A 23,108-nucleotide genomic window follows, 5' to 3' on the forward strand; every position below is an offset into this window, starting at 1 on the left:
GTGAAAACACTACACTGTACCCCATGTTTGCATTAATGTACACAGCTATCATTTAATAAAAAAAAAAAAAAGAGCAGGATTTATCAGTTGTTTCGTTTTTCAACCTCTGGCACTTTATTGCCAGTTTGTTCCCAGGGGCCTGAATACTGTCACCCCACAGGGCCTGTGTGTGGAGTGGTCTTCAGGGAAGACTCTGTCCAGGGAATGGCAGACCCATGGTGGGAAGAGCCCAGTTCTCTGGGGCATAAAGACCTAGGCTTGAGTCCTGACTCCACAAATTGAGTAGGCTTGGGCAAGACAGTTGATTTCCTTACTCAGTGCACAGCTCCCTGTTAGATGAAATAATGCCATGCCGAATGCCTGGCACCATGTCCACACACATGGTGGCTACCACTGCTACTGTTGTCTGCAGGGCCAGCAGGGCCTGGCAATGACAGTTTAACCTCCCCCTACTCAAGATCTCTTGCTACTCTAAAGACTACTACTATCACTTACGTCGAAATTGTGAAAGTCAGTGTCTTTGCTGCAGGACCCACTTGTTATCTGTATAGCATGCTGCGGCTGGGGGAGGGAAGTACTATATTGTGTCGCATCACCTTCCTAAGGGACTCTGAATTTTAAAATCTTAATTAGTTACCATTTAGGTGCTGCTAATATGAAGGAGAAAGTTCTAAGTTTGAAGGCTTGCACAGCTGTTAATGCTTTAATATTATAGACGTGTCCCTAAAAAATCAATTCTGGAGGTTAATAATCATGTAGAAACTGTCTTCTAAAATACAAATGCTTCATTTTCACAAGACCTATGTTTTGAAGTTGTGTGGTCCTCTCCCAGCCAACTCTGACACCAAGGTGGCGGCCACATATTAGACAGACTCTGTAGAGTTCGAGAGAGATCAGATTTCATCTGACTCAGAGAATCTGGGACACTCTACGCTGGTGTAAGACAGATTAATAGAGGTGCCAAACAGCTGGGCACCCAGCAAGGATGTCTAGGGCTCTTGTTCTGGGATTTCGCTAAAAAACTTTTTGGAACCAGCCCTAAAGAATGAAAGGTTCCTATAGGAAAGCGAGAAGGAGCTGGATAATTGAACTCATTGATTTCCTTCACGGCTTGTTTGCCCTTTCATTCTTTTCCTGAGGTGCTGTTTGTTGAGGAATGTCTCCAATTGCCAGAAAGACGGTGGGGTGTCTCCTATTTCCCCCCTCTCCAGCTTTCCTTTCAGCCAGCACTGAGTTCTGAGGCAGCCTGCAATATGAATTTTTAATGCAGAACTTTATGGCATCACTCTTGCAGCCTGGCTGCATGGCTCTCCTGAGCCTTCAGATTTAATGCTCTGATGAACAGAAGGAAGACTCAGGGCATTCAACATCAGTGAGAATTAACCCCCAAGTGACTGCATCTATATGCTCTAATTTCCCTAAAGGTAAACCTAAGGAGTTGGGAGGAAAAAAAATTGTACTATTTGGAATGTTATCAAAGTAGCCTAGAGCAGAATGTATTTCTGAAATTTTACTGGATGGTGTATATTCTTACCTTTCACTCTTTCTTTAAAGTTTGATTATTTTTACTTTGATGCATTTGTGTGATCTTTCGAACTCTAAAAAGAGCTTTGCAATGGGTACAATTTACAGAAAATATAGACTACTGTATATTTTCCAGTTTCTATGAAAGCCCAAATGTAATTAGAAATCCAGTTTCTAAAGGATTATTCCAATGAAAAAGGGACCAGTGATGTTGACCAGTGATGCTGAGTAGTTAACTCTTTTTTTTTGCAGTTTTTGGTGGGGGCTGGGTTTGAACCTGCCACGTCTGTCATATGGGGCCGGCGCCCTACTCCTTTACGCCACAGGCGCTGCCCAGTAGTTAACTCTCTTTGTAGGCATATGGTTGATGGTCATTTTCTTCTGTTAGTTGCCTATATTTTTAAAGATTTCAAAATTAAGAAGAAAAAGTTGACATAAAAGTTAACTTAAGTTTCAGTACATAGGAGAAGGATGGAGTGGTAGAATAATGGGCTTGGGGAAGATAATAGATTCAGAGCTGAGTACACACACCTCCACCCCCTGCAAAGTAAAGCCTAGATGTTTTAAATATTTAAATGTGAAAAAAGCCCATGAAAACTAGTACTAAGGTGAAATTTTTCTTTTTTTTTTTGAGACAGAGTCTCACTCTGTTGCCCTCAGTAGAGCACTATGGTGTCACAGCTCACAGCAACCTCAAATTCTTGGGCTTAAGCGATACTCTTGCCTCAGCCTCCCAGGTAGCTGGGACTACAGGTGCCCACCACAACGCCCGGCTATTTTTTGTTGTTGTAGTTGTCATTATTGTGTGGCAGGCCCAGGCCGATTTGAACCTGCCAGCCCCGGTGTACATGGCTGGCACCCTAGCTGCTAAGCTACAGATGCCAAGCCACTAAGATGAAATTTTTTAGGTAGATATTTATATAACAATGGAGTGAAAAAAGTCTTTTTAAGCATTAGGCCATAAATAGAGATTGCAAAGGGAAATTCGAAGCTTTCTAGAAATGGATAGATGGCAGACAGATGGACAAAAAAAATTTGCAGGGTATATGACAGAGAAAGTTCACAAAGAGAGAGGGAGCACCCTTACAAAGCAGTAAGAGAAAGTTTAATTCCTCAGTAGAGAACCCCTGACTAAGTGGTACCGTAAGCATCTTAAACCCAGGTTACATATTACCCCTCCCTACAGAAGCTTCCCTTCTGTTTTCTTTCCTCCACCTGGGCACACACGGTCTCCTCCTTCATTCCAGAAATGGATGGTCCCTCCTGACTCTGTTATCCACCCTGCCCCATTTGATGTGTTACTTCTAACTCTACAGCATTCTGTGCTTCTCACATCTTTATCTCCACTTACTCCCACCATTTTGGCTTTTTCATCTCTTGGTCTCACTTCTTCAGTATCTCCCCAACTTGTCTCTCTGTTACTGGGTTCTCCCTGGACTAAGCCATTCTCTGAGTATCTGGTGAAAGTATCTTTCTGAAACATAAATCTGATCCTGATAAAACCTGCCCCACTTAGAATCTTTCCGAGTTGCAAGTACTTTCTCTCTCTCCTTTAAGGAAGAGTCCAGAATCACATGTGGTACATGCAGTTCTTCCAGGTGTGGCTCTGCCTCCTCAGCTACATCTTGTCCCAAATCTAACTCCCTCATGGAATTCCAGGCCTTGACTGAGCTCACGTGTTCTTACTCACATACTGGTTCACCCTTTCCCTTCAAGTGAGATCCATAGCCCACTCCTGCCCCCACCCAAACCTGCAGGAGCCTTCTGCCTGCCTGTGAAAGGGGGCTCTGGTGCCCCCATTCTAGGGCTCCAAACATGGGATCCATGGAGTCTGGGGTGGGGGGTTCTTTATGAATTGAACCCAGGAAAAAACGCATGTTTATTTTCCGTAATGTCTAACTGTAATGTAGCATTACCTTCCATTGCAAACTAAGTTAACAAACTGGGCAATTGTAAATTTGCTGCAAGTGGAAGTCACAGATATTTTTCTGGTTACATTCCAGTTGTCTTACATATTACAAATGCTGTTTGTAGCCATCACTGCCTCAAAATGAAGCAGAGCCACAGGTCCTGCCCATATTTGTTTTCTTTTTTAAATATTGTAATAACTGCATGCCAGAATGGTTATTTTCTTTGTTAAGGTTATATATTTGAAGCTTTATTCTAAGAAGCGGTCCATATTCTTTTCTAGACTAACAGCAGGTACCATGCCATAAAGAAGGGTTAGGCATGCACATCAGATTGATGGAGTATTAAGGGTCATGATGGGTCCGTCCTTGATCTTTGTCCTAACACTTTGCAGAGGGCCACTTTGCACCATATGACATCAGCTTCTACTGAGAGTTTGTTCATGTGGTTTTCATAAGACCCACCTCTTCCAGGTATAACAGTATGGGCAGGGGCACACGTTGTCAGGACGTGTACAGACACTAAAGCGGGTGGTCACTGGTGATCACACCTCAGCCCGGGGCTGGATGGACCCTTCTCCAGGGGCAGAAGAAACCCACATGTCCCTTTGGGTCTGCACCCTACACACCCAGGCACCGGTGGTGCAACATGGGACATTTAGGTTATGGTAGGAAATACTGGAAAACCCTATTTTGTTCAATCACAAGCACCATTAGCATAGCAGGGAACATGGATTTAAGTTAGGCACAAAGAACCAGGAAAAGTAGGAACTCATGGCAGAGTTTGATAATGAACAGAAGGCTTAGGTGTATTTTCAGTATAAGTTAAGGGATGCTCCTACTTTTACAAAAATGAGGACAATACCTAATCTTTCAGGTGGTAATGTGAAAATTAATTACTTCTTTTATTCAGTAAGAACTGAATGCCTGCTGTGTACTAGATACCATTCTGGGCACTGGTGGTACCACAGAGCTTTGGGGCTCAGTCTCTTTGGGGACGTCCTTGCTAGTCTGACTCCTCAGGAGGTGGACTCTACTGCTGTAACTTTAACTCCATCTGTGTGCTATTGACCACAATTCATGTTTCCAGTGGAGATGACAGAATATAGAGTAGTTTTAGGTACCTTCTAGGACGGCATGGTTATGTGGCACCTGGTGGAAGCTGCTCACATCTGTAACTCCTGGCATTGCTTACAATGCTGGTTTATCGACCCTCAGCCCCACTCCAGAAGCACTGGAACCAGGTCAGTCACACAGGCATTGCCTCCTGAACTTGAGTAGGATTCCTCAGAGCATTGCAGATCCCTGGGCTACACTCCTGAGAGTCTTAGTCTGAGCTGGGACCCAGGACTCCGAGGCAGCCCTGTACATGCGTGGTGTGCTGACCACACTATGGAAACTTCTAACCCACTTATTCTCACTTGATCCTTGATTCTTGGCTTAAAGAGTCGTCCAAATAAGGGCATGGGGATGGTGCTTCTGGAGCTCTTAATTCTGTCTTAGTACTAAGGTTCATACAACTCTGTCTGGGCCCATCAGTGTCCCATCTGCCACAGCAGACTGTGAGCTCCTCAAGGGCTCATCTCTGGGTTCGAAGGTCTGCAGACATGCCTGGCACCCAACAAGACATCAGTAAGTGTTGAACTATCTGTCACATGCAGCATCTCCCCTACATCATCTGATGTTACTGCCTTTCAAACTCTCACAGCCACTGTATCCTGCTCCTTACCAAAAGGTCCAAAGAGCTAGTTTCTTGGACCACTAGTTTGTAGTATGTATCTTTAAAGAACCTATAGAGGTGAGGGTACAGATATGGGGTACATGCTCAGGGCATGGGTAATAGCTACAGCTGGCATCCCTTAAACCTCTCCCATAAGTGTCCTAGTGCCATGGCTAACAAACATATGAAAAAATGCTCATTGTCCCTAATTATTAGAGAAATGCAACTCAAAACACCCTAAAATATCATCTAACCCCAGTGAGAATGGCCCACATCATAAAATCTCAAAACTGCAGATGCTAGTGTGGATGTGGAGAGAAAGGAACACTTACACTGCTGGTGGGACTGCAAATTCATACAACCTTTTTGGAAGGAAGTATGGAGAACTCTTAAAGAACTCAAACTAGACCTCATATTTGATTCTGCAATCCTATTACTGGGCATCTTCCCAGAAGAAAAAAAAATTCTTTTACCATAAGGACACTTGCACTAGACTGTTGTTGCAGCTCAGCTTACAATCGCCAAAATGTGTAAACAGCCTAAATGCCCACCAACCCAGGAATGGATTAACAAGCTGTGGTATATGTACACCATGGAATACTATTCAGCCATTTAAAAAGGTGGAGACTTTACGTCTTTTGTATTAACCTGGATGGAAGTGGAACACATTATTCTTAGTAAAGCATCATAAGAATGGAGAAGCAAGAATCCTATGTACTCAATTCTCATATGAGGACAATAAATGACCTAGTATATAGTGGGGTGAAGGGGAGAGTACAGAGAGGGAGGAGGGTGGGGGCAGTCACAGTGTCTGACACACCTTTTGAGGGTGGGACACAATTATAAGAGGGACTTTACCTAACAAATGCAATCAGTGTAACCTGGTTCTCTGTACCCTCAATGAATTCCCAGTGATAGCAACCAAAAAAAGCGTCCCAGTGCCAGATGTAAAAGTACCAAATTAAGAGTTTACATAACATGGTCTCCTAAGATTTGTAATTCTTAGGACATATGCAGCCAGATTGCTGGCTCAACCCTAGCAGAGCAACTACTGAGAGTTTCGGTATCTTGAGTGTCTCCAGAACACTGCAAGGGCAGGGCTAGGCAAAGATGAGCTAAAGTGTTTTTTTGGTCTTCTTAGAATTCACCTTACCTTTGACTGCTGACAGTCTTCTTTAATAATTTTTAAAAGTGAATTATAGTGTTTCATGTGTAATTAAATGAGGAAAGTCAAGATCAGAATGTGCAGGATGCCATTCTGCCAAATGGGAAGATAATCTGCGTTTGCTCATAGGTAATATAAAACATCTCTGGAAGGAGCTTAGAGGGATGAGATGAGAGATACCATTGCACTAGAACATTTTCAGAATTTTGACTAGCAAATTAAATTAGAACCTATACAGTTCATTCTGTAGCTTTCATTTTGGTGGCTCAGATACTGTGCAGTCCCTATGCCAGGGTTCAATCAAGCAGTGGTAGCCATCCTCATCTTGCATGTTGAGACACCCTCTAGTTTGGCTCCAGAGCTGGCAGCCATCAAAGGTGCTAAGTGGACTGCCACTGGAGCCATCTCTACTGTTTGCTATTAAATTATAGCTATCTTTATAGTAAATAAGAAGTATGAAGTCTGATATGTGAATTTTGTCAGTCACGATATAAGCAGTCTAGGGAGAGTACTGTGGCATCATAGCTCACAGCAACCTTAAACTCTTGGGCTCCAGTGATTCTCTTGCCTTAGCCTCCCAAGTAGCTGAGACAACAGGTGTCAGCCACAATACTTGGCTGGTTTTACTATTTTTAGAGAGATGGGGGGACTCACTCTTGCTCAGGCTGGTCTCAAACTCATGAACTCAAGCATTCCACCTGCCTTGGCCTCCCAGAGTGCTTGGATTACAGGCCTGAGCCACTGTGCCCATCTCCAGGTCTATACATATTTAGATGGGCACAAACAGTTCTTCAGAAAAGAGAGATTATGAGGGCAGAAGAGGTATGTTTCAAGCACTTTCATGTGTTGCTCTGCAGAGGTATGAACTTGTCCACATTTGCAGCAGAGTGCTGGGGTCCCTCCCTGTGGCATTCTCCGAAAAGCACTGGGGACTGATTAACATGGTTTGACTCAGGATAGTCCTCCCTAGGGTGACCCTCACAGAGGCTTGACTTTGTATCTTCTAACACAAAGCTCAACATTTTTTTCCCTTCTACTTATTTACTCTCTCTATTTCTTTATATTTCTTTATATTCTAGGAACTGGGTGGTAATTCTACATGTATTCTGCATTCTGTATTCACATTTATACTTACTTTTAACCATCAGTTAATTGCTTTTATTTTCACTTGAGTTTTAAAGATTTTTACTGCCCAGAAAAATCATATATAGTTGAACGTTTAACAGTATAAGCATTGGGGTGTCCCCCCCATGCAGTCAAAAATCTATGTATAACTTTTGACAACTTAACTACTAATAGCCTACTGTTGACTAATAGCCTACTGCCTTACTAATTATAAAAACAGTTGATTAACACATTTTATATGTTATATGTATTATCTACTGCAGTCTTACAATAAAATAAGCTAGAAAAAGAAAAGCATACTTACTAAGAAAAGCATAAGAAGAAGAAATATATTTACTACTCATTAAGCGGAAGTCGATTATAAAGGTCTTTATCCTTGTCTTCATGTTGAGTAGGCTGAGGAGAAGAAGGAAGGGTTGGTCTTGCAGAAAATATTTGGTGTGTAAGTACGTCAATGCAGTTAAAGTTTATATTGTTCAAGGGGCAACTATGTGTGTTTGTGTGCATATAAATAAGATTGTACATAAATAAGATAGGTCCCATCAGTCATTTCTAATTTGGTTTAAGTAGTAACCTTCCGGAATTTATTATAGCATATGGGGTAATGTATGTGTCACTTATTATTATTTATATTAATACCCAGTGTGCCCAATAGTCTTGACAATTCCTTTTTCCAATATTTAACATCTGACAAATCAGACACAATTACTTATAGCTCTGAGTTTCTGTCTAAAATTTTATTCCCTTGGTCTAAATTTTCATTGTAGTAAGTATCATACCATTTCAATAATATCTTCTTGTCTTCTGCTTCAGCATCTGTATAACCAGTTTACTACTGTTGTTATTTTTGTTTATTTTAAAGAAAATCTTTAATATTTTTTTCTTTTTTTTTGGTAGAGACAGAGTCTCACTTTATCACGCTCAGTAGAGTGCTGTGGCGTCACAGCTTACAGCAACCTCTAACTTCTGGGCCTAGGTGATTCTCTTGCCTCAGCCTCCCGAGTAGCTGGAACTACAAGCATCCACCACAATGCCCAGCTATTTTTTTTTGTTGCACTTTGGCAGGGACTGGGTTTGAATCCACCACCCGTGGTATATGGGGCCAGCGCTCTACCCACTGAGCCACAGGCGCCACCCAAAACCTTTAATATTTTGATCACTTAATTTTTCTTTTCTTTCTTTCTTTTTTTTTTTTTTTTTTTTTGAGACAGAGTCTCACTTTGTCACCTTTGGTAGAGTGTCATGGCATCACAGGTCACAGCAACCTCAAACTCTTGGGCTTAAGCAATTCTCTTGCCCAGCCTCCCAAGTAGCTGGGACTACAGGTACCTACCACAACATCCAGCTATTTTTTTTGTTGCAGTTGTTGTTGTTTAGCTGGCCCGGGCCGTGTTTGAACCCACCAGCCTCAGTGTATGTGGCTGGTGCCTTAACCACTGTACTACAGTGCCATGTTTTTTTGGTTTTTTTTTTGAGAGCGTTTCACTTTATCCCCCTTGGTAGAATGCCATGGCATCACAGCTCATAGCAACCTCAAACTCTTGGGCTTAGGTGATTCTCTTGCCTCAGTCTCCCAAGTAGCTGGGACTACAGGCGCCCACCACAATGCCCAGCTATTTTTTGAGACAAGGTCTCCCTCTGGCTCAGGCTGATCTCTAACCGGTAAGCTCAGACAATTACCCGCCTTGACCTCCCAAGTGTGGGGACTACAGGCATGAGCTACCACGCCCGGCCCTGGTCACCTAATTTTTCTCTTTGTATCTTGTCATTTCACCAAGTTTTATAAATTAACTTGGGAGTAAATTTATACTTATTTATATCTAATACAACTGCAAATAAAAAATGTCATCATTACCTTACTTTGCCACTCACATTTTATAATTTGATATTCTATAGATGGAATTTATACTATGTAATTTTAATTCCCACATACTTATTTATATCTAATACAACTGCAAATAAGAAATGTCATCATTAGCTTACTTTGCCACTCACATTTTATAATTTAATATTCTATAGATGGAATTTATACTATGTAATTTTAATTCCCACATGTTTAATATTTATATCCGTATTGTAGATGAGATAGATTCTTTATTATCCTGAGTTTATTACTAGTATAAGGGAGTTCATTTTCTTTACCAAAAAACAGGGGTCCTGCTGATCTCATGGTTACCTCTGCCCATTTGCTCCAGTGAATCCTTGGATTTTGTGAGCACATAACCAAATTACCTATAAGTAGTGAGTTTTGTACACTTTTGTGACAGCCAAAACATCTGCCCTTTTCTCATTCCTGTCTTCAAAAGGAGCATCTCCGTTCTATCTCCATGAAGAATAATAGTTTGTTTATGTGTCCTTTGCCCCAGTGATTTCTTCTCCATAAATTCAACTGTGACCTGGTTGTTAAATTCCATGTGATTAGAACCCTCTTTCTTCTGTTCTCCTAGGAGGGTAGGGAGTCTAGTTGGTACATGTCCTTAATGTTGTATTTCATTCCATTTTTATCTTACAGATTTTCTTGCCTCATTATTAAAGACAAGTTGAAGCTTATATTTTTATTTACCTTGCCTTTAGCATATCTTAGCATTATTACACTACATATAATGTTGGTTAGTGCAGCTTAAAACCTTAACCTTAATTAGCTTTTTAAAAAACCGACTCAGTCTTTGTTTTTTCTTCTCAATATGTATTTCTCCTACATTTTATTAGATTTTAGATTTTCTTCAAATATTTTATTGTTACAAGTGAAGTTGACCTAATTACATATTCTAATATAACTCTTTAAATTTTTCTTTGTTGTTGATCCTTTTCTATCTTTCTAACTCATAATGTCTGTGTCTTAAACGTTCTGCTCTATTTGAAGAATATTGACTGAAGGGCCTAATTAACTATCTCACTATCCTGTGAGTCTACTCGTCAGCCCTGCTCTGAGTTTCCTTCTATTCCTGAAATTCACTTTCAAATGCAGAACCAAAGAGCCCTTATGAAACCATTTTAAAACTACACATTTAAATTTTCTCACTGTATTATCATTATATGGTGTGTCTAGCACAGCAGCAAATTATCCTTCATTACATTAACCTCACCACTTCCCTCTGCAGTCATACTCATTCTTTAATAAAATACGCTGGACAGATTCCTCCTGATGAATTCTTTAAAGTTATTTGGATGTTCCAACAGTTCTCTATAGCCTAAACAAAGCAGCTGAAATTTAGTAGGAGTATCAATTTAGTGACAAGAATCATTTATTCCCTAGTGTATGGTAAATATTTTTTACAAATTCAATGTATGCCACACTATCCCAAGAGGTGGCATACATGAGTAGAGATGTTCTTTCCACAGCATTGTTTTTAAACAATCTAGCTTACTTTTTGAAGTTTCACTAAACTCAGAAATTTATCATCTGGGTATCCAATGTAAGTTACACCTGTCATTTGAAAAGTAACTGAATCCAGTTTCCTGTCTAGAAATATGATGACATTGTACATCGATGATCAGATGCAAAGCTAAGCTGTAAAGCCAGGTATTTGATATATGTGTCTTCCAGATGGAGAGATTATGCCAACTGAAGTTGTCCAACCATGAACATGTCCAATAAGAATCCCTTCCAAAGTGAATTCTGTAACATTTTATTTTTTAACTTAAAATTATCATCATACATATCTCCACACAGTATTTGGAATGGCTTTAATACAGGACACAGAATTAGTGAGGTTCTTAGAATGGCATCTGGGAGTTATAGGGGTAGAATTTGGGGGAAGAATACTTTGAAGGCTTGGCTTTGAATAGCTCAACTATTCAACAACCTGATGTGACTAAGAAATTCCCTACATAAGATTTTTTTTTTTCAAAGAGTTCGCTATTACTATGACACCCTAATATACTGTTTGCTTGGCAACGAGGGAAAACTTTAAGTTGCAGTTAACCTTTCTATTTTTCTCCCTACAGCTAAGTATTGTGGACTTCCTTTGTGGTATTTTAGTGATTACACAGGATGGAGGGTGTTCTTAAAGATTCATGGCCAAATCCGATGATGTCAGAATAGAGGGAAGGGGACTGTCTTCATGGGGCCAGCAAGTCTGGCCCCATTTGAATTGTTTGTCTAACACTTCACAAGTAGAATAGGAACCATTGAATTATTCATTTTTAAGTTGCCCTAAAAAAGGCACTTACGCCTCTGAAATGCAGACTTTTGGTGCCAGTGTAAGAGGAAGAGGAAGGATGCTGTCTTTCTTCTGCCTGTTGTGCTGCCTTCATGGCCTGGTTACAGCTTCACTTCCCAGCCCCATAGGGTAAAAGAAACCACTAGGCAACTTAAGTGCAAGGCAATTAAGTGGGGAAGGGAATTGTGGACAGATACCTAGAGTGACTGACTCTGAAGCCGCAGGTGAGCTGAGCATTTAATTTGTTGGGGAAAGACCAGATAGAGGGTAGTCAGAAGGCCCCTAGCCTGGGAGACAGGCCCTGCAGGTTGACCTGGGCTTGGGCTTGGGCTTGGGCTTAGGGGCTGGTAAGGGAAGGAAGCTGAAAATAATAACTAGTATTATTATTGGAAATCTTCTTTTATTCTCAGTCTTAACTTCTCTGCCATCAAACCTTCTCTTAACCGTTCCTTCTAAGTAGTACTTAGGGGGAGAAAGGAGATGATAGAAGGCCTTGCATATGTGCGTAAATAGTAGGCTTTTACCCCAGATACACTGCTCACCAGGCCCTAGAGCTCATGGATCACAGCTCCTCCCTGGGCCTCAGCTTCCCCACCTATGACATATAAGCAGTTTTCTGTGACGGCAGGTAGTGCCGTACCCAAAATCAGGGTTTTCTTGGGCTGCCAGCAGTGGGGCCGCTATTGATGACTGGAGGCAGGATGCTCACAGGTGATAGAAACCAGGAAAGGGAACCGGACCTGAAAGGCAATCCTAAAAGAGAACGCCCAGATGGGGCAAGCAGCGCTGAAATCACTAAAAAGGTTTGCTGACAAAATTTTATACTAAGTATGCAAAGGAGACTTGGATAAAATAATCTGCACAGTGGTGGTAGCATAGCGAGTGAGGTTTATCTGAGGTGCAATTATTACTAAAAAAAAAAAAAAAAAAAAATTTAAATCATGTGTATAGTTGTCAGAATGTCAGCCCCTTCTATTACCTCTTTTAAAACTCTGAAACTAAAACAGCAACCTGGTCCCGCTGCTGTTACTCTCTGCCCACAGTTCCTGAGGTAATCCATGCGACTTCATAAGCCTTGGATGGCAAAAGCTGTGTCACCTGCATTTTGTAACTGCCCCATAACTAGGGGCTCAATAGAGAGTAGGTGGGCGGGTCACAAAGAGGCATGAATTTGACGGTAGTACCTTGTGCCTCAGTTTCCTCTGTTGTCTAAGTAGGAGCAACTCACTGTAGGACCCTCCTGCTTGCATTGATGAGGCATTGGGTCTTCGGTGTCCCTTCCAGAATTCATTCTCTTCCCATTTTCTGTTCTAAGCCAACAGTCTTTTTCTATGCCAAAGCAAATGTACATATAGTGGATGATTTTTTTAATCACATTCTCTTTACAGAGATGTCCTATTCACATACATTTCCTCCCCACCCTCTCCCCACTGACAAATGAGTAAATTGACATTCTGAGGGGGTAACTGTCTTGATTAAATAAGGCAAAGCCCTTGTTGGTCGGGCCTGGGCTTCTGCAGGGACAGATGGACAGATGAACGGCCACCTCCTAACCCGTATTCTTTGCCACAGCATAGTGTCCTCTCAAACCCTCCTCAGATTTTTTCATATCATACTCATCACCTCATTTCCATGCGAATGGAATCAGTCAACATGGATGCAGACTCATAGTTAACAAGTGTAGATGGAAGAATATAAAACCACTATGATGATCTTTGCTTTTTTATTGCCTTAATGGGTTTTTTTTTTTTGTTTACTTTTTATATGTTGAATTCCCAACTTACAAATGAGGAAGAACTCATATAAAGGATCCCCCTCAGTACCTGTGACTGATACTGTCTCACCCCACTCCTGCTTGGTCATGAAGCTACTTCTAGAATCCTTTCATTTCATCCCTAAGCATTTTAACACATATATCTTAACAGTCCCTCTTCTTTTTTAATATAGTCACAAAACTATTATAACATGAAAAAAATAATTTCTTAATAATATTAGATACGTCTAGTTGAGGTTTAAATTTCTAATTGCCTTTAAATGCCATATAAATGGTTTTGTTTTCAAAAGTTGTTTGAATCAGGATTCAAGTAAGGTCCACATGCTGCGATTGGTTGTTATGTCTTAAGTCTTGGCCATTTTATAGATCCTCCTCCCATTTCTTTTCCTTCTCTTGCAATTATTTGTGCAAGAAACAAGGTCCTATGTCAGGAAGTATTTCTCCTGCCGACTGCATTCCTGGGCGCAGCTCATGGTGTTCCTCTGACCTCTCATGCTGCCTGTGAATTTGTAGTTGGATCCGGAGGCTTGATCGGATTCAGGCCAGAACCAAAACTACTTCATGTGTGATTGTGATGATCTCTTAATGGTCTCAGATATTAGAAATTAGCTTTAACCAGAAGCGGAAAGAGCCCACTTTTCACACACAGTAATAATGTATATGTGCATGCCGTTTATATATGTTGTTCGCAAAGCTTTTCCACCACTTATGTTCTTGTTTTAGCCTCAAGTCAGTTTCTTGTAGAAGGGCAGCCAGGCCCCTTCTGTGCATGGGACTGTCTAGGTCCAAGGTCTGCAAAGGTGGAGCAACTGAAAGGCAACAGGAAGAATTTGAAACTGTTGGCACTGCCAGGCACATTCTTTCTGTTCTCTAGACCAGTAATTTTACCTCTGGTGACTCTGTTGTGGTACTTGATTTAAGGAAAGAAAGGGATTTTCACATCTAACCTGCCCCCTCCTTGCTTTTGGCAGAGCAGAGCTGTTAGAACTCTAGAGAACTGGAAGGAAGCATCCAAGGATTAATCCAGATGCTTATCCCTGGAGGCTGTGGATGGTCTCAGGAGCAGAAGCAGAATGAATTATGCAATGTCATAACCCGCTTCCCTGGGCTACAGCTGTCCCATGTTCCCTGCCTAGAGGTGACTGAAGCCTGAGTGACAGTCACAGGCTGCTCCTGGTCACACTGAGGGTCATACTGTGGTGGGTGACGAGCCTGACAGAGCTGGGTTTGGCACAGTAACCCTGTGTGGGCTATGGAAAGTCACTTCATTCATCAACTATACTTAGATCAAATTGAGGGAAGATACTATTTAAATCATTCCATGTAAATATGTTAAGTAGTGGGGAAGAGAAATTTTCTTCACATTTGGGATTGAAAAGATGAGGCTTAACTAAAATTGTTTTTATTTTAAATTTCAGATTAAGATGAGGTATAAATGATTAGGTTACAGTGTTTGCATTTGTTAGGTAAATTTCCTGTTGTAGTTTTGTCCCACACCCAGGAGGTATGCCATTCTGGCCATTAGGAGGGAGCACACCAGTCTTCCTCTTCCCCCCAACTTGAATTGAGTTTTTCTCTTGTGTGGGCAGGTATTAGTTCATCTACTGGCTTCATATTAGTATTGAACACGTTGGATACTTGTTTTTCCATTCATGTGATACTTTACTAAGAAGAATGTGTTTCAGCTCTATCCAGGTAAAATTGTTTTTAATTGTTACTGCTATATCATTTAAATTTGATATGGTGCAAAAAAGAACAAATTGTGGTTGATTTCTGATCAGGCAGAGGGGGATGTTATGGCCACTTAACTGTCTCTCTACACACTGTGATTAAAACTACTATTTCCAAGATGTTATCCCTAGGGATCATTGTCTCTGTCTGGGCCCACGATCAGAGAAGGTTGGAGGTGACACATTTGATCAGCAGCTTGGATCGTGCCAGATGGCTTCACCCTCCCCTCCCCTCCTGCCAAAGCAGAAGTGGCTTAAACTTATGTGGAAATTGAAAGATGGGGCCAGTCACACAAATGAAGACTGTCAAGAAAACCTTTCCCCACAAATACTTTCTCTTCCCTCCCTTCCCCCTCAACCCCTGTGTCTTTGGTCCAGCCCGGCACTGGGTTGAGCACAAGCTTCAGTAGTGAGCCAGGCCTCCAGGGGACAAAGGGAAGCCCAACTCTGGGTCTTTATGTATTCTTTTCCCCAAGGCTATTATGCCTTGTTTTCAAAGGCTGTGGAAAGTGAACCATTCTCCTTCTGCAAAGACAGCTTGTACAGGCTTTCCTTAAAAGTCATATTTGCAATTTGGCAAAATAGTTCCGTACTTTCTGGTCTTTAGAATACTAGCCAGTAAACTGTGGCCGGTTAAGAGCAGAGTGGACTTCAGGTAGCACAGATGTTGTTACTTTGCATATTTAGTCCACAAGTATTTAGTGAGCACCTGCTGTGTTCTCTGAAATTGTGAATAAGCAAGTGATCAGTATACAAACCAGGTACTTTCAGACAGGCATAAGCACAACAAACAAAACAAGTGATCAGTGGAGAGTGGGGCTGTAGGGGGGCCTCTCAAAGGACCACTAGAGCTGAGACCTGGATGGCTTACAGAGGCCTGAAGGTGTGACAAGCATGTTGTTTTCTGGGAACAAAACAGGACTAAAGAAATGGTGAGAGTGTTTGTTGACGGAGCTACAGAAGGAAATTTATGTGGATTAATCATAAAAATCAGTCCTGCAAGAAGCAGAGAATAAATTCCAGCATGGTGGCCCTGATGAGAAAGCAGTTCTGCACCCAGGCTCCTTTATCTGGGAGATAAGATACTATTTGAAAAGTAGGAAATAAAGCTAGAAGAAGAGCCACAGTGTGTATGGGAGGTAGTTGCGTAATCGTCCATTGACCCCCCTACTCCCTACAGAGTCTAGGCCCATGGAGTGAGGGCTGGGGGACTGGAGGCCTGGGAGGGACAGAGCCAAAAAGAAATGCAGGAATCAGCTGCACCATCTAATGTGGACTGGCAGCCGGCAGGCTAGATTTGAACATTGTGCCCATGGGCATGCTGTGCAGTGAGGTGGTGTTGAACAGGTCTCCCAGGGCAACCCTGGAGGGAAGGGCCCTCCTATGGGCAGCAGCAGGAGACGCTGAGGGGAACCAGGCCTGCTCAGACCGTCTGAGTGGGGTGTGGGTTAGGTTTGTTTAGAGTAATACCATCCAAAGCGCAATTTGTCTACAAAGAGGGGGATTTTACCCAACCAAGATTAAGACAAAAGAAACTAAAGGCCAATCTCAGATATAAATATTTATGGGGAAAGTGCTAAATAATATATTAGCAAATAGCATTCAGGAGCATATTAAATGGGTAATACACCACAGCCAAACGGGGCCAAATAACTGTCAGCATAATTTACCAGTTTAGCAGGTCAGAGGAGAAAATCCAATTCATTAGTTCTATAAACGCTTAAGACATTCTCTATCAAATCAATATCCATAGTTTATTAAGAAGTCTTAATAAAATAAGAACAGGTGGCTATCTCATTATCAAAATGATATGATATCTCCAAAGCCAAAATTCACCAACATGCTTAGACACGTTACACTCAAACTCAGGCCCAGGACAAGGATCTCCGCTATCACCCTTATCTTTAATGTGCTTCTGGCAGCACATTTCCTCAAGAGAAAGAAATGAGGTATATAGGGAACAAAGAGACTATGCTGTCTCTATTTGCAGAGCCAGGTCATGGGATACTATGAAAACCCAGGAGAGCAACTGGAAAGAACTGAACTAACCATGTTGTGGTTCTTTTCTCTCTCTCTACCTCCCTCTGCTCATCCTTCAGGATCCAGGCTGTATGTGCCCTGCTCCCCAAGACTGTTCCTGATGATGTCTGCAGAGCCCTTTGTACCCCATTCTGGGGTGTCACTCTATGGAATCACTTGTGTCTTCCTCCGCACCTCCTTGAGCCTTCCCCTGAGCTGACAGGAAGAGCTTCTAAGGCTATGCAGGGTGTACCTGTGTGCCATTGCCAGCTCAGCCCCGGGACACTTGTTTCTCTCAAGTGTGATGCTCGGCAGGTGTTCTGTAGTCATTGTGGATCAGAGACTGCCCTGGGCTGGGATCATACCTGTCAGGGAAGGACAGTGTCCGAGCTGGGGCAGCACACGGGACATGCATTCTCTGGTGCTAAGAAGACTTCTCAGAGTGTAGGTCGTCATGAAAATGACCTACCTTAGGGACAGATCAGGCCATGACATTTAGTACATGGGTAAAGGAAAAACATTCACTTTATCAAATGTACTGGCTTTTTTTTTTATAGCAGGAAGAACTAGTCTTTAGATACTTCTCCTTTGGATGCCAAAGAACTTTACAATCTAGCATTGAGACTATTGGCTTACAACTTGAGTCCAAGAAGATACACTGATCTTTGAAGGCTGTCCTGTACTTTTTTTTTTTTTTACTTTCTTTTGGATATAGTTTGTTTTAACAGCTCCCGTTGTCAGTATGATCATTTGGGTACTACACCAGCTGTGCCCCAGTGCCCCGGTGCCATGCATTAGCACTCAGGAGGCTCTTGTGAAAGTAAATCCTGAGTTTCCAGCACAGGTACAATTTCCTTTCCATCAACCTTGACTGTGTCATTTTCAGTTCCTCATAAAAATTGTGTGTTAGCCCAGAGAATACCCTGAAATGATCTATAGGGAACTGATTGAATGAACTACATATTCTAGGCCAAACTGAAATTATCCATTATTTGAAGTCAGAGCGGCACATAATGCCATGCAGGTTAATAGATCAGTGGAAGCTGTTTTGTCAGCTCATAAAAAGGTGAGAGAACTAAATTTTTGTAATAAATCGTTTTGCTGAGCAAACAATCTGTGCAGTTATTACAGACTTTGGAAAATAAATGATTTTAGGCTAATGTCACAGGCTCCAGATACTGATGGGGTAGTTGAGCCTTCAAAATGCAAAGAATGAAAAACCCTTGGAATATTGTTGACACCTACACTACAAAAGCCCATGCAATTTTGTTCATTACTGGACTTTTAAGATAACATTTATAGTTGAGGTATTAACCCCTGGGCATTTTCATATTACTTATTCAGAACAGTTTGTCTGGCAGAATGAGTTTTGTTGGGGTGTATGGGCAGCCTTTGGAGGATGAGTGAATGATGAAAACTTGACAAAGGGCACATTCCAAGGCCAGACCTCCCATCTGGGTCTTGATCTGCAAATGCTGGTGGCCACACTTCACATCCTCAAAACCCTGATTATTTTAGGGGGTTGGGGGAGAGGTGCTTTTTTAAAAAGCATGATGTCCCCTTAGAATAATGAAAATAATCTGAACTTTTCCTCACCAACTGCATCCCTGGCTCCTTCCATTGTCTCCTCCTGTGGTTTCTGGTCCCTTCTGTGAGTGGGAACTGCTGGGCCTAGTTGTCGTGATGAGCCCTAAGTGTTGAATAGGCCTGCCCTGCAACAGCAGAGCTCAGTGTTATCATTGTCATTTGAAAGCTTAGGAAAGACAAAAGTCGGTCTTGTAACGAAAGGTAAGTATAGCTGTTGTCATCATATTCAGTGTTTTGGTTAGTTTATCAGTTGCTTAGTAACGAAAATGAAACTGACCAGTAGATGGAAAACGAGATGCATTTCCAGGGATTGCCTCAAACTGCCAAGACTACACCTTCCTGTTTAAATGTAACTTAAGTTTTTTTCTTTTTTGAGGTAGAGTCTCACTATGTTGCCGTTGGTAGAGTGCCGGTGGTGTCACAGCTCACAGCAAGCAACCTCAAACTCTTGGGCTTAAGTGATTCTCTTGCCTCAGTCTCCCAAGTAGCTGGGACTGTAGGCACCTGCCACAATGCCCGGCTACTTTTTTGTTGTAGTTGTCATTGTTTAGCAGGCCTGGGCTGGGTTAGAACCCACAAGCCCCAGTGTATGTGGCCGGTGCCCTAACCGCTGACCTACATGTGCTGAGCCATGAATAAGTTTTTATAAATAACTTGAAATCTTTTAGAGGTGAGGCATGGTTTTCTGGGTATTAGATATCCTAGTGAACATCCAAAGCTTTTCACTGTCTGAGAAGAAATCCAGAGAGACTGTGCCAGGATTTGCTAGGAGGCTCCCAGGCCCCATAAACCTGGCCTGATCTAGATGCTACTTACCAGCCTCTAAGGATCCAACCCCTCCAATCTTGCCTCTGTAGAATCCCTCTCATCACCCCTGGGGTGTGTCTAATCCCTGATTCCTTGGTCCCTGGCAACAGCCAGGCAAGGAGTGAGGAATGGATGAAAACAGCAGGGTGGGACAGCACACCCCAGGCAGCCACACCTGCAGCCCTTCAGCCCTTCAGCTCTACACCCCCATGATCGGGGGGTTGAACTCGGGGACTGCCCCTTCCTGGTGCTACTTCTCTCCAAGGGTTTTCCTGGTAGAGGAGCAACAGAAAGGGTCAAGGGAGGAGGGGAAGTCTGGAGGCCTGGGGTTATTCCCTCCACTGCTTTCTTCATTCAGCAAAAAAACATTGAACACCACTGTGCGTTTTTCTTCTTTGGTTTGTCTTAAGAGACATATAGCAGGGTGGCGCCTATGGCTCAGTGGGTAGGGTGCCAGCCCCGTATACCAAGGGTAACAGGTTCAAACCCGGCCCCGGCCAGCTAAAACAGAATTGGCAACTGCAACAAAAATAGCCAGGTGTGGCAGGCACCTGTAGTCCCAGCAACTTGGGAGGCTGAGGCAAGAGAATAGCCCTAGCCCAAGCACTGGAGGTTGCTGTGAGCTGTGAAGCACCACGGCACTCTACCAAGGGTGACAAAGGGAGACTCTGTCTCAAAAAAAAAAAAGAGAGAGAGACATAGGAGGGCTGGTTTCTCTGTCCTCTCCCCAGATCTGTTGCCAGAAAGAATAGTGAGTGCCCCCAGAGGGACCTGAGCACATAAGCAGAGACAACTAGGACCCAGAGAAAAACAGCTCCTCTGAAAGACAGATTCCAACTCAGCAGCATATGTGATCTGAAGCAGGACAGACAGGTCTCAGAATATAAATATGAGAAATATACTCAGAGAAACAAGGGAAGAAGTTAGCAATGTAAAGCAAAAACTAGGAGACATTTTCAAATGAATCAAGTGGAAATAACAAGTATGAAAAATCAAATAACTAAACTAAGGAGCAAAAAAAGAAAAGATAAATTGCAGTGTGGGTGCAGCTAAAGACAAGTTATATCAAGTTCAAGAAACCTGCAGAGGTAGCAGGAAAGGATAAAGAAATACCAAAATATAAAAGAAAGATTAAATGATGTGGAAGACAGAAACTGATATACCAAAAATATCCAAATAATAGGAGTCCCTAACAGAGCAGAAGAAATGTTTGAATGAAAATAAACTAGCTAGATTTAAAGAGATATGGTAGGGCTCTTTAGGGACAAAACAGGAGAAGTTAGGGAAAGTCCTCACCTAGACACCCCCTCCCCCAATCCACCCTCTGTATTCTGCAGCCAGTTCTGCTAATGAGCTCATGGGAGGATAGACACTGTTAGCCTCCTTTCTCCTGAAAATCTCATTTTGGGTACTTAGCAGCTGTGTATTTCCATCTTTTTCTTCTAAATCTGTGGCACTGGCAAGATACGCAGGAGCCACGTCTGTGTCTACACATGCTCATCCCATCACCAGAAAACCTATAGGTGTCCAAAACACTCATAGAATAGCCATTGCATGGGCAACAGTGGTGGTAGCCAGGAAAGTTCTCCATGCATATCTGGACTTAATAAATACATGATGAATAGCCCCCTGATTAAAGTTCAAACCTGTGTATAAAACTTGTGATTTACCTTAAGGAAAGTTTAGAAGCTTTTAGTTTCACTTTGTATCTGAGAGAGTTCACATTCTCTGAATCCTCTATCAACAGGTTGTCAAAGTAGCAGCTTTCTGTATTGACTGTTGATTAGTCTTTTCTGTTGTGGATAAGACCCTTAATACTTTCAATGATTTTTTTTAGCCCTTTGTAGTTTTTAGACTGTCTTTCATAGCAGTTTCTCTGTAAGATCTTGAGGGTTTCGGTTTGAGATGACATGGTAAGTTGTTTCGTAATTTAAGCCACCCCTGACCATCACCACCCCCTAACCCCCTTTCACCCAGCACTTCACTGCAGAGGCCCAGAGTGGGCACTTATCTTACAGAGACACTGTCTTCTTCATGAAATCATCCTAAGAATAGCTTCATTTAACTAGGCCATTTGATGAGCTGTTTCAAACTGTTTTCTCAGACCAATCTGGAAGCCGGATATTATTTCAGATGAATATAATGAGCATTGAACCTGATCACAAGGCATCTGCTGCCCTATTCAGGCTGCTAGGTGTTGATAAGATGGCTCAAATCACAGTTTTCAGTGAAAGGCTAGAAAGGCCCCAGGCCACAGAGATAGACATGCCAAGTAGCCTAAAGACAGTGTTTCCACCTCTGTACTAAGGATGTGTCTCAGTCCATTTTGTGTTGCTATAACAAAGTACCTGAGGCTGGGTAATAATAAACAAAAGAAGTTTATTTAGCTCCTGCTTGTGCAGGCTTAGAAGTTCAAGGGTATGGCCATAGCTTCTAGTGAGGGGTTTCATAGTGGAGTAGGGCAAAGGGGAAGTAGACACATGCCAAAAGGGAAAACCAAAGTGGTCCCCTGGCTTTATGGAAACATACTCTCAGGGGAACTAATCCATTCCCTCCAGAACTAATCCAGTCTCATCAGAGTAAGAACTCGCTCACTACCAGAACAGCACCAAGCCATTCATGAGGAATCTACCCCCTGAACCAATACCGCCACTAGGCCACATTAAGGATCAGATTCAACATGCATCTTGATGGAAACAAACCACATTCAAACCATAGCAGGGTGGTGGGCACTCTTTTTCAGCATGCTCCCTTAGGACCAAGAAAGCAGATTTCAGGCCAGAATAACGCCAATAGGTCTGTCCAGGTATCCTGGGCTATCACTGGCCGTCACTGCCACACTCAGGACTCTGGCACCCAATCCAGCTTGAAGCCCTGTGAGTATAGTGCAAAGGTGACAGACAGCCAGGTCTTCAGAGAGCTCACTGTATGCGGGAGATTAAATGAAAAATCAAACCTGCAAATTAGGGATAAAGGATCGTGCCACTCCCTGAGATGTAGCCACTGGGAGGGTCTATGCTGACAGAGAAGGGGAGATCGAGGTGCAGACCAGGCAGACAGCCCAGGTGGAGACTGGCTCCTCAGGGTCCTACACATGGAGGAGGTTGATGGAGCACATGTGGTGAATGGTGGGTGTAGCCATGAGAACAGGGTAGCGAAGGGCCTTGTGCATAGCCGAGGGTGGGAATGAAGCCAGGAAGCAGCAGAGGGAGTGGGTGCTATAGATGTGGAACAAGGTAGCAGGAGGGTCCTGGGCCCCAGGCAGAGTCTCCATGACTGTCACATCCCACTGCATGGTCCATGGGTGTGCCATAATTTTCCCTGCATCATACACAGTCCCAGACTGTGGCCTCCCAATGAGCCATCCTCAGGATCCAGCTCACAGAAGTTGGGGTAGGGATCTGTCCAAGGGCCTTAGTCTAACGTACCACATACTTTCAAAGTTGGCCATGCCCTTCTCAGGAGGACTTTTCTCATTCCTCTCACATGATACTACATGCTGGAGCCGTGTATTTGCCTTCATATAGTCAAGGAAGTACTTCTAAAACAGGAAAAAGTGAAAAAGGACAAGGCCTGGAAAATCTGCT

At 42.6% G+C, this 23,108-nt stretch overlaps 1 protein-coding gene across 5 annotated transcripts in view; it reads left to right on the forward strand.

Annotated features, from left to right (window-relative positions):
* The window catches only part of CUX1 (cut like homeobox 1), a 372,158-nt gene that overhangs the window by 246,898 nt on the left and 102,152 nt on the right, over positions 1–23,108 (forward strand). The gene's annotated exons all lie outside the window — the stretch shown is intronic.

Source organism: Otolemur garnettii, unplaced genomic scaffold, assembly GCF_000181295.1.
Source record: "Otolemur garnettii isolate 467f Iridium unplaced genomic scaffold, OtoGar3 scaffold00077, whole genome shotgun sequence".
NCBI lineage: Eukaryota > Metazoa > Chordata > Mammalia > Primates > Galagidae > Otolemur > Otolemur garnettii.